The 12,766-nt window shown below is 36.7% G+C and overlaps 1 protein-coding gene across 2 annotated transcripts in view; it reads right to left on the minus strand.

The window, feature by feature from the left end:
• The window catches only part of BRIP1 (BRCA1 interacting helicase 1), a 195,103-nt gene that overhangs the window by 52,384 nt on the left and 129,953 nt on the right, over positions 1-12,766 (minus strand). The window lies entirely within an intron of this gene.

A 12,766-nucleotide genomic window follows, 5' to 3' on the forward strand; every position in this document is an offset into this window, starting at 1 on the left:
TCATCACTGATAAAACTGAATCAAATACATATATAAACAGAGACTCAGGTAGCTAACAAGTAGAAAACATACAAGCACAAGAGAACATTTACAAAAATAACCATGTGCTGGATTATAAAAGGATTTTCAACAAATTTCAAAGAGTATCAGATTAAGCACATATCCTAACAACAATGTAACTTTAGATTAAAAAACAATACAAAGTTAGTGGGGTAAAAAAAACCCAGCAAACAAACTCCACACTGAAGATTATATTCTTAAAGAACACATGGGTTTCATGTCAATTACATCTCAATGAAACTAGAAAAAACAAAGAACACATAGCTAAAAGAGAAAAAACAGAATTCATGAAATCTTTAGATATGAATGGTAAGAAAAGCACCCACAATGCAAAGTAGGGGATTCAGTAAAGTTAGATAGATCCTTATAGTTTAAGACGTATTTATTTTAAAAACATGAAATTGAATGAAGCGTTTTTTAAGAACTAGAAAATCAAATAGTAAATGCAAAGAAAGAAGTTAACAATAAACATAAGAACTGAAATAAAAGGACAAAAGCCAGTACTAGAGATTATTATGATTTAAATTGACCTGTTTTACCCACTCATTCCATGCAGAGTTCTATGCAATGCGGACCAGTTATTATAATGTAGGCAAACAACAGGACGTTACCCCAAATTCTCTAGAGAACAGAAACTAATTTTTATAAGATGGTTTATTTCCTCAGAATTTCAACCTTATCTGATTTTTTTATAAAGATTGTATTTATTTGAAAGAGAGAATGCACACAGGTGGGGGGGAAGGGCAGAGAGAGAGGAAGAGGAGACTCCCTGCTGAGCTCAGAGCCCGACAGGGGCTGATCCCAGGACCCTGAGATCGTGACCTGAGCAGAAATCAAGAGTCCCACACTTAACCGACTGAGCCACCCAGGTGCCCCATCACTCTTACCTTTTTTAGAAATAAACTTAATTGGGCGCCTGGGTGGCTCAGTCGTTAAGCATCTGCCTTCGGCTCAGGTCACGATCCCAGGGTCCTGGGATCGAGTCCCACATCGGGCTCCCTGCTCAGCAGGAAGCCTGCTTCTCCCTCTCCCACTCCCCCTGCTTGTGTTCCTGCTCTCGCTCTCTCTCTGTCAAATAAATAAACAAAATCTTTACAAAAAAAAATAATAATAAACTTAATTAAGATCATAAGATAAAATTTTATCACGGCTATGGTATAAATGTTTGTGCTCCCTCAAAACTCATATGTTGAACTCCTATTCCCCGAAGATGATGGTATTATGAAATGGGCCCTGTGGGAGGTGATTCCGTCATGAGCATGGAGCTTTCAAGAATGAGATGAGTGCTCTTATAAAAGGGATCCCACAGAGCCACCTTGCTCCTTCCACCATATGAGACACAGACAGAAGACCCTGCCTACCAACCAGGAAGAGGGCCGTCATCCAACCTGATCTTGGGGCTTCCAGCCTCCAGCACTGTGAGAAACAAATTTTTGTTGTTTATAAACTACAAAGTCTGTGGCATTTTGTTATAGCAGCTGGAACACACTAAGAAAATCACTAATTGATAAAATACCTCATTGTGTATTATACAGCGATCAAGGTACCCTGATTAATAAAAAGAAAAATTCTCTGTAACACCATGTTACTAGGTTAAAAAAAAAAAGTAGGGCCATCATTAATCTAAAGTTTTTTTTACTTTGAGTGCCTCAAGGGTTGGCTGTTATAATTTGCTTTTTGAAAAACAGTCTCTCATCAGTGCTAGGAAGTATGAAAACCTTCTAACAAGTATTCAGAGATAAGATAGGACTATTATAAAGTTGACAATGTTCAGAATAGTATACTAATCTCTTTATATTTTTCTACTGAATAAGCAGTTTAGAAGAAGACATAAATATCCTAAGGATGTAAAACCAGGTAAAATGTGTCATGAATTTGCACAATTGTTGATACTTAATGCAATTTAATCCAATGATATACTGTTTTCTGTCATCTGAAAACAGATAGCATTTCATCTTTGATTCCTTGATCTTGAAATAGCAACTGTCAGTACAATATGTTTTTAATATTTAAAATCTTGGAGCACCTGGGTGGCTCAGTTGGTTAAGCAACTGCTTTCAGCTCAGGTCATGATCCTGGAGTCCCAGGATCGAGTCCCGCATTAGGCTCCCTGCTCAGTGGGAAGCCTGCTTCTCTCTCTGACCCTCCCCCCCTTAATGCTCTCTCTCATTCTCTCTCAAATAAATAAATAAAATCTTTAAAAAAAAATCTGGATGGATACCTCTCACTTTACTTGAGGAAGATCATTAAGTTGGTCATTCCAAAATATATTCCATAAAATCTATTTAAGAAGGCAAGTTTGAGAAATAACAAAGAAATTGGTTCAACATACACTTACCCTCAAAGAAATTCTCATTATATAGAAAAGAATTCAGTCTATCTACTGACTTTTTAAATTCTAAGAACTTCAAAAACTTATGGACAATGAAAATAGCCACAGAGGGCGCCTGGGTGGCTCAGTTGGTTAAGCGACTGCCTTCGGCTCAGGTCATGATCCCGGAGTCCCTGGAGCGAGTCCCACATCGGGCTCCCTGCTCGGCAGGGAGTCTGCTTCTCCCTCTGACCCTCCCCCCTCTCATGTGCTCTCTCTCATTCTCTCTCAAATAAATAAATAAAATCTTTAAAAAAAAAAAAAAAAGAAAAAGAAAATAGCCACAGATTTGTAAATAAATCATGACTATTACAATTAAAAAGTAGAATATGCATTATATCAATCACTTCAGGCAACTCTTATGGCAAATACAAAACAAACTGTCATATATTAATAGGTCTTTAAAAAATTATCTACAACAACAACAACCAAAAAAAAGAAATGAGCCAAGATCAATTATTGTGATTAGAATCACAATAAACCCTAATGAATTCAAATGTACTAATTTATGTCTGTTTGTACTCAATAAGTATATGATGTTTACTGAATAAAAAAGATTAAAACAAAAAAAAATAGAAATTAAAAAAAATAATCTGCAAAATAAGACTGTTAAAGTTTGTTGATATATCTGAAGGAACTTTAAGCTCTAAAACTCTTTAATTCTATTAAATTTTTAAAACTGAATTGTTGGGATGCTTGGGTGGCTCGGTTAAGCGGTTGCCTTTGGCTCAGGTCATGATCCCAGGGTCTTGGGATCGAGTCCCGCTTTGGGCTCCTTGCTCAGCGGGAAGCCTGCTTCTCCCTCTGCCTGCTGCTTCCCCTGCTTGTGCTCTCTCTCTGACAAATAGATAGATAAAATCTTAAAAAAAAAAAACTGAATGGCTAGTATATAATATTTACATACAAGATTATAATTCAGAGAACAGGAGAGAACAAAAAGGAGAAAGGTGGAACACTAAAAGACAGGCTATTTTTTTCTAGGTTTGCCTTAGAGCTGAAAAACTTAATTGTTAATGCAAATTTTATAACTAGGACAAAATTTTTTCCCTAAATAGAAACCATTCAAATTTGTTTTAATTGAAAAGGAAGAATTATTTTAATTATCCAATCATAGCTAAGAAGGTATTAAACTATTTTTTCCAGGAAAATTTTATGCACTTTGACACCTATCAGCCTTTCCAAATTGCCATACCATACCATTCATTCATTTATTAGTAGGCTCCATGCCCAGCATTCATTCAGTCATTCATTTATTGGCTACATGCCAGAGTGGAGCCCAACACGGGGCTTGAACTCACGACCTAAGAACAAGACCTGAATTGAAATGGAGTTGGTTGCTTAACAACTGAGCCACCCAGGTGCTGAGGCAGATAAGAGACAAATAATTGATCATAACTAGGAGAGCTCTTAGTCAGAAATTAGAAAAAAAGAAAAAAATTGGCTCTTCAGTTTTATCTATTTTTAATAAGTGTTGGTAAGAATACGGAGAATTGGAACTCTCATATACTGCAGTGAAAATATAAAATGGTGCAGGTGCTTTGAAAAGAAGTCAGACAGTTCTTTAAAAGGTTAAACACAGAGCTACCATTTGACCCAGCAATTACACTCATAATACCCAAGAGAAATGAAAACATGTCTATACAAAAACTTGTACATAAATGTTCATAGCAGCCTTATTCATAATATCCCTAAGCAGAAACAATCCAAATATCTTTCAGTTGACTGATGGATAAGTAAAACATGGTATATTCGTGCAGTGGAATATTATTTGGTCATAAAAATCAAGTACTGATACATGCTCTAACATGGATGAACCCCAAAACAATATACAGTTGACTCTTGAGCAACACAGGTTTTAACTGTGTGTGTCCACTTATAAACAGACTTTTTTTAATACAGTACAATACCATGTATGTATTTTCTCCTTATGATTTTCTCTAGCTTATTGTTAAGAATGCAGTATATAATACATATAACATACAAAATACATGTTAATCAACTGTTTATGTTATCAATAAGGCTTCTGGTCAACAGGAGGCTGTTAGTAGTTAAGTTTTGGGAGAGCCAAAAGTTACACACACACACTTTTGACTGCATAGGGGATTAGTGCATTTTTTAAGGGTCAACTATACCAAGTAAAAGAAGTCAGACACAAAAGACCACGTATTGTATAATTTCATTTATATGTAAGTTCCAGATTAGGCTAATGCATAGAGACATAAAGTAAGTTAGAAGTTGCCTAGGGCTGGGGAAGGGAGAAAGTTAGGGGGAAGATGGGGAGTGATTCTAATGGATATGGAGTGATGAAAATGTTCAAGTAAAGTTGCAGAACTTTGTGAATCAAATAAAAACCAATGAATTTGCACTTTAAATGAGTGAGCTGTATGCAAATTATATCACAATAAAGATGTTATATTGAGAAAATGATAAACAGGATACAGAACTTCCAAACCACTACAGGGAAAAAGGACAAAAACACATATCAATTGAATAAGACAAACAAAAGGGGAAAAGAGGTAAAAGAAAGCCCAAAATAAGGTGGTAGAAAATAAGTCAAAATATGCCCAGAATTAAAGCAAATACAAATGAATTTAACTCATTTATTTATTTATTTTTTTAAAGATTTTATTTATTTATTTGACAGAGACACAGCTAGAGAGGGAACACAGCAGGGGGAGTAGGAGGGGGAGAAGCAGGCTTCCCGCCGAGCAGAGAGCCCGATGTGGGGCTCGATCCCAGGACTCCGGGATCATGACCTGAGCCGAAGGCAGACGCTTAACGACTGAGCCACCCAGGCGCCCCGAATTTAACTCATTTATTAAAACTGAGACACTCAGGTTGTTTGAATAAAAAGGAAGAGAGGTAGGAAGGGAGGCAAGAGGTGGGGAGAGAAAAAGAAATAATCATCTATATGTTGTTGTTCAATAGAGACACTTATAAACCACACAGAAATCTTGAAGATGAACTTATAAAAAAAGAAATGCAAGGCATATACCAAAAGCAATCAGGTATATCACAGTCATAAAAAATAGACTTCAAAGCAAAAAGTTTTATAAGAAACAGATATTCCACATACTTAAAAAGTACATCCACTAAAAAGATGTAACAGTCATGAATCTTTGTGCATAAAACATAGTTTCAAAATATATAAAAGAAAAGCTGACAAGAAATACAAAGATAAACTGATCAATTCCCTAAATACTACAGAGGATTTCGATGTACCTCTCTTAGCTATCTATAGATAAGTTGGACAAAATTAGTAAGGATAAAGAAGATTGACGTTTATAAGTTCATCAACCTTGCTCTAGGGGCACCTGGGTAGCTCAGTCAGTTAAGTGTGTGACTTCAGCTCAGGTCATGATCTCAGGGTCGTGGGATGAAGCTCAAGATTTTCTCTCTCCCTCTCCATCTGCCCCTCCACCGCTCGCTTGCTCACTCTCTCAAAAAAAAAAGAATCATCAACCTTGCTCTAATATGTAGGGAACTTGGTGTTGAATGGAAAATAATGATTCTTTTCAAATATGGAAAAATATACATAAAAACGTATCAATAAATTTTTTAAGTTTGGAATCATACAGATTCATTGGAAATGAATATTAACAGAAAGGCCTTCTATACCAGAACAAAAAAGGATTTATACAGAAATAGGAAAAATATTTTCCAGTTTTTTGGGGAACAATTTCTAGGTTCAAGAGGGAAATAAAATGGAAAAGAATTACTTAAAAACATTTTGACCATGCTAGGTTTTTTCTGTATAAATTTTATTTTTTTAAAAGACTTTATTTGTCAGAGCAAGAGAGAGAGAGAGCACAAGCAGGGGAGCGGCAGGCAAAGGGAGAAGCAGGCTCCCTGCTGAGCAAGGACCCCCCCCCCATGCGGGACTTGATCCCAGAACCCTCTTGAGATCATGACCAGAGCTGAAGGCAGCTGCTTAACCAACTGAGCCACCCAGGCGTCCCTCTTTTCTGTATAAATTTTAAATCAGCGGGGCGCCTGGGTGGTTCAGTGGTTAGGCGTCTGCCTTCAGCTCAGGTCATGATGATCCCAGGGTCCTGGGATCGAGCCCCGTGTCGGGCTCCCTGCTCAGTGGGAAGCCTGCTTCTCCCTCTCCTTCTCCCCCTGCTTGTGATCCTGCTCTCGCTGTGTTTCTGTCAGATAAATAAATAAAATCTTAAAAAAAAAAAAAACTTTTAAATCAGCATCTCAATTTCTACAAAAATGTCAATAGCAGCATTATTTAAACAGCAGAACATAAAAAGACTAGAAACAACCAAAAATATTTACTAAAGGTAATATGTCAATTGTCTCATATTCATACAATGGATTATGATAAGCAATAAAAATAACTTCTACCATGGATTATTGAAAAAAAGCAAATGGCAAAAAATGATATACAATATCATGGCATTTTAAAAAACTCAAAAAAAAGCAAAATCAAGTAACAATGTTAGGAATATATATGTATTAGGGAATATGTATGCACATGGTAAATTTTTTTAAAAATGAATGACTTCAGGACAATGATTAACACCACCCACGTAACTATAAAAGTAATATTTGGTTCTTAAGTGACAGTTTTGATGTTTTCATTTTATTAGTTTATTAATATTAATATTTCATAACTCACATATATATTACATGTGCTCTTATGTAAGTATGAAATATTACATAATGATTGTGAAAATGGAGCAGGATATATTTCTTTTGAATGTTTTTAGTAATATCAGGGCAGTGGGGATAGAGGGTGGAGATAGTAAAACAACAATAAACATATTTAGCTCGTACAATGCGCCAGAAACATCAAAAAATCTAAGGATAAAGCAGGGAACATCATAGAAAAGATAGCTGCCTTCATGGCACTTACATTCTAATGAGAGAACATTACATTCCTAAAGATGCAGAATAAATATGGCCTGAAAACTCCAAAATTTGTATCTACCTACAGCCCAGTTTGCTCCTTTATGTGCTATATTCGTAAGCCTAGTCAAATTCACCAGTTAGATATCTAAAGGCACCTGAAATGTCTCATATGAGACCAAATTTATAACATTCCAGTGTTTGTTATTTCAATAAAGGGTATCACCATTCACTGAGTTGCCTTTGCTAGAACACTGAGTCATCCTTAACAATTCCCTCTCCCCCTCATTGCCCATGTACAATCTATTACCAACCCTCTTAATTTTTGTTTTCCAACTGTCTTTCCATATCCAAAGCCACCACCCCAGTCCAAGCTATTAAAATCTCTTGAAAAACTACTCCAATAATCTCCTAACTGGATTCCCCGTTTCTCATCTATCACTCTTACATCTTTACATTTCAGCCAGAGAATATTTTCAAAACACTAATTTTACCACATCATCCACTCACATCTCCACTTAAAAAATTCAGTAAGTGTGAATCAACAAACCCTCCTTTCCCTCATGGAAACACCGATTCACCAACAACACAGGGAGCCATTACTTTTGTGAGAAATCTGGAAAACAGTTAAGAGGCTCCTGTCCCTAGATGAGTATGAAACCAGCTGCACAGAAGGCAGGAGAAGTCGTGGCACCACTTGCCTTAGTCCCTCTCCCCCGCTCAGCATGGTGTGACTCAGGGAAAATTTCCAACCCCTGGCTTTTCCCTGAGGAGGGAAAGAGAAGGCTGAAACATACGTCCAATCTACAGACTATTTGGGGACGTACCTAGGAGACTGGTTTCTGTCTTGCCTAAATCTAAGCACTGACAGGAAATGGTGCTGAGATGGGGGCTACTGAGCACAAAGGCTAAAGTTAAGACTAGAATGCATTCACTCACCGTAGTCTTTCCCCCTGGCTCAGGTCTTAATTAGGGGGAGAAAATCCCCAACTCCCAATTTCTGCAGGGAAACTGTTGGACTGTGTATCCAATGTTGCACTTTTTCAGGAAGCCGCCTGAAGGACTGGTGGTTTCTGTGTCACCTGTCTCAGAGCACTGACAAGACCCAGCATACCCTAGATGCCAGGGGGCCACTGAAACAAAAGACAGCTAGGTAGCTTGGTGCTACTCCAGAGGACTAGCGGTATAGCAGACAAACCAATATAGCTTGGTGGTCTCTACCCTGGATGGGGAGAAGAGTGGACAACAACATTCAGCTTGGCACTGACTGAGGGACTGGTTTCTGTCTTGCCTGACTCAGAGAGTTGATGGGACCTGACATACTCTAAAGGCCTGGGAGCTGCTGAAAACAAAAGAGAGCTAGACGGTTTATAGCACTCCAGAGAACCTGTAGTACCACAGACAAAAACCAGAGGGAGCAAGTGACTACGAGCTCTTTAAAAAAAAAAAAAAAATTGGAAAATCCCTCTAATTAGGAATTTACACATACAAGTCTAGAGAAGACACATCCACAGGAAAGGTTTTTGAGGTCCCCAGAATCTATAGCTACAAAGCCAGTCCATAAAAGACTGTTTTTTTTTTCAATATGGGTAGATAAAAAGGAACAAAATAAACTCCAAGAATCAACTATAAAGAAATGGAGGTATATGAATTACCTGACAAAGAATTCAAAATAACCATCATAGATTCCACAAGCTCAGGAAAATGAACATAAGCAAATTGAGAATTTTAAAAGAGAGAGAAAATATAAAAGAGAACCAAACAGAAATTTTGGAGCTGAATAATAACTGAACTGAAAAATTCACTTTAAGAGATTCAGTAGCAGACTTAACCAAAATAAAGAATCCATGAACTTGAAGACAGGTTATTAAAAATTATCCAGAGAAGTAAAAAGGAAAAAGAATGAAAAAGAGTGAATAAGGCCTAGGGTATGTATAGGACACCATCAAGCAGATAAGGATACACATATGGGGCTCCCAGAAGGAGAAAAAAGTGAGAAGGGGGCACAAAGTTTATTTAAAGAATAGCCAACAGGCGCCTGGATGGCTCAGTTGGTTAAGTGTCTGCTTTCAGCTCAGGTCATGACCCAGGGTCCTGGGATCAAGCCCCGCGTCGGGCTCCCTGCTCAGCGGGAAGCCTGCTTCTCCCTCTCCTTCTGCTGCTCCCCCTGCTTGTGCTCTTTCTCTCTTTCAAGTAAATAAATAAAATCTTTTTTAAAAATTTAAAAAATAAATAAAGAATAGCCAAAAACTTCCCAAATCATAGGTGAAGGTGGAGAACAGACACCCAGCTTTAAGAAGCCAACAGACACCAAATAGGATGAAATCAAAGGAGGTCACACTGATACACATTATAAATAAATGTGTCAAGAGTCAAAGACAAAAAGAATTTTGAAAGCAGCAAAAGCAAAGCAAGAACCCCCATAAAACGATGAGTGAATTTCTCAGCAGAAATCTTGCAGGCCAGTAGAATGCTATATATGAAAGAAAAGAAAACTACCAACCAAGAACACTATATTCAGTAAAAAATGAAGGTGAGCTAAAGACTTCCCTAGAATAAGCAAAACTGAGGGAGTTCATTGCCACTAGACCTGCCTTATAAGAAATGTTAAAGAGAAGTCCTTCAAGTTGAAATAAAGGTGCAGACAACAACACAAAACCATAAAAAATGAATTTTCAGTGAATAACTGTTAAAGAGACAAAGATATACTGAAAAAAGTGTTAACTCATGAAGATGTGATTATAAACATAAATATCTAAGAAGAGAGCCCCAAAACATTATGAAACAAAAATGGACAAAATAGAGAAATGAACAGTTCTACAATAACAGTAAGAGACTTCAATACCCCAATTTCAGTAATGAACAAAACAACCATACAGAAGTTCAATAAAGAAAAAGATGATTTGAAAAACACTATCGGGTGCCTGAGTGGCTCAGTAGGTTAAGCATCTGAGTCCTGAATTCGGCTCAGGTCACAATCTCAGCCTTGAGAGATTGAGCCCCACATTGGGCTCTGTGCTCAGCAGGGAGTCTGCTTGGGATTCTTGCTCTCCCTCTCCCTCTGCCCCTCCCCACTGCACTCTCTCCCTCTCTAAAATAAATCAATCAATCTTAAAAAAAAAAGAAAAAGAAAAATACCATAAACAAACTGACCTAACAGATATATATGGAACACTCAACCCAACAAAGTACAATACACGTTCTTCTCAAGTACACATGGAACATCCTCTAGAACAGACCATAGACAGACCACAACACAAGTCATAATAAACTTTAAAAGGATTGAGTAGTTTTTCTGACAACCATGGAATGAAACTAGAAATCAGTAACTGAAAGAAATTGAAAAATACACACATACGTGGAGACTGAATAATTCACTCTTAAACAACCACTAGATCAAACTAGAAATCACAAAGGAAATTAGAAAATATCTTCAGACACATGAAAACAAAAATACAAACATATCAAAACTTATGATATAGCAACAGTGCTATAAAAGATATTTATAGCTATAAATGCATACATTAAAAATAGCTCAAATTAATCTTTTTTTTAAAAAAGATTTTATTTATTTATTTGACAGAGAGAGACACAGCAAGAGAGGGAACACAAGCAGGGGGGGTGGGAGAGGGAGAAGCAGGTTTCCCGAGGAGCAGGGAGGCCAGTGCAGGACTCAGTCCCGGGACCTTGGGATTATGACCTGAGCTGAAGGCAGATGCTTAACAACTGAGCCACCCGGGCGCCCTCAAATTAATCTTAACTGTACATCTTAAGAAACTGGAAAATAGCAAATTAAACCAAAAACTAGCAGAAGGAAAGAAAAAAATAAAGAATAGCGCAAAACCACACAAAATAGAGAATAGAAAATACAGAGAAATGAAAGTTGGTTCTTTGAAAATCAATAAAATTGACAAATCTTTGACTAAGGGAAAAATGAAGACTCAATGAATGATTAAAAACCACAAAAGAAAGTGGAGACATAACTACCAACTCTGGAAATAAAAAGGATTATAAGACCATACTATGAACAATTGTATACCACCAAATTGGATAATCTGGATGTAATGAATAAATGTTTAGAAACACATAATCTACAAAAACTGAACCATGAATAAAATCTAAATAAACCTATAATAAGTAAGGAGATTGAATCAATAATCAAAAACCTCCAACAAAAAAAAAGCTCTGGATCAGACATCTTTACTGGTGAATTCCACCATTTAAAGAAGAATTAATATATAAAAAAAGGAATATCAATCCTCCTCTCTCTCCCAAAAAAGTGAAGAGGAAAGAACACTTCCTAACTCATTCTAGAGGCTAGCATTACTTTGATACCAAAGGTAGACAAAGATATCACAAGCAAAGACAACTACAGACAAATATCCCTTATAAATATTGATGCAAAAATCCTCAACAAATACTAGCAAATAAAATTCAGCAACATTCTAAAAGTATTATAGAGGCACCTCGGTGGCTCATTAGGTTAAGTGTCTGCCTTCAGCTCAGGTCATGATCTCTGGGTCCTGGGATCGAGCTCCCTACTCAGTGGGAAGTCTGCTTTTCCCTCTCCCCGCTCTTGCTTTCTGTCTCATTTTCTCTCTCTCTCTCAAACAGAAACTTAAAAAATTCTTAAAAAATAAAACAGAATAAGATAAAAGTATTATATATCATGATCAATTGGGATTTACCCCTGGAACACAAGGGTTGTTTAACACATAAAAATCAATCAATATAATTCACTACACTAATAGAATGGAGGAACAAAAGGTACATGATCTTCTCAATTGAGGCAGAAAAGCATTTGACAAAATTTAACACCTTTTCATGATAAAAACACTCAAACTAGGAAAGGAAGAAAATTTCCTAGGCATATTAAAGGTCTTTTATGAAATGCTCACACCTAACATGATACTCAGTGGTGAACAACACAAATCTTTCCCCCTAAAAACAGAAACAAGATAAGGATGTCCAACTTTGCCACTTCAATTAAACAGAGGAATTAGGCAAGAAAAAGAAAGAAAAGGTATCCAAATTGGAAAAAAAAGAAGTAAAACTATCTTTGTTCACAGATAACATGGTCTTATATCTAGAAAACCCGAAAGAATACACATCAACTCCCTCCTCCAAAAAAGGCCTGTTACAGCTAATAAATGAAATGAGCAAAGTTGTACGATATAAATGCAAAATTTGGTTTCATTTCTATACACTAGCAATAAACAACCATAAAAGGAAATGACGAAAATAATTCCATTCACAATAGTATCAGAAAGAGTGCTCACTTCAGCAACACATACATAATAGCATCAAAAAGAACAAAACACTTAGGGATAAATTTAACCAAAGGGTGAAAGACTTGTATACCAAAAACTACAAAACACTGCTGAAATTAAAGCAACATAAATATATGAAAAAACATGCCATGTTCATGGATTGGAAGACTTAATATTGTTAACCAACTGAGCCACCCAGGCGCCCCTA

The sequence above is a fragment of the Mirounga angustirostris genome, unplaced genomic scaffold (assembly GCF_029215605.1).
Source record: "Mirounga angustirostris isolate CCGP_5_RB_7025 unplaced genomic scaffold, mMirAng1.0.hap1 SCAF_17, whole genome shotgun sequence".
Lineage (NCBI taxonomy): Eukaryota > Metazoa > Chordata > Mammalia > Carnivora > Phocidae > Mirounga > Mirounga angustirostris.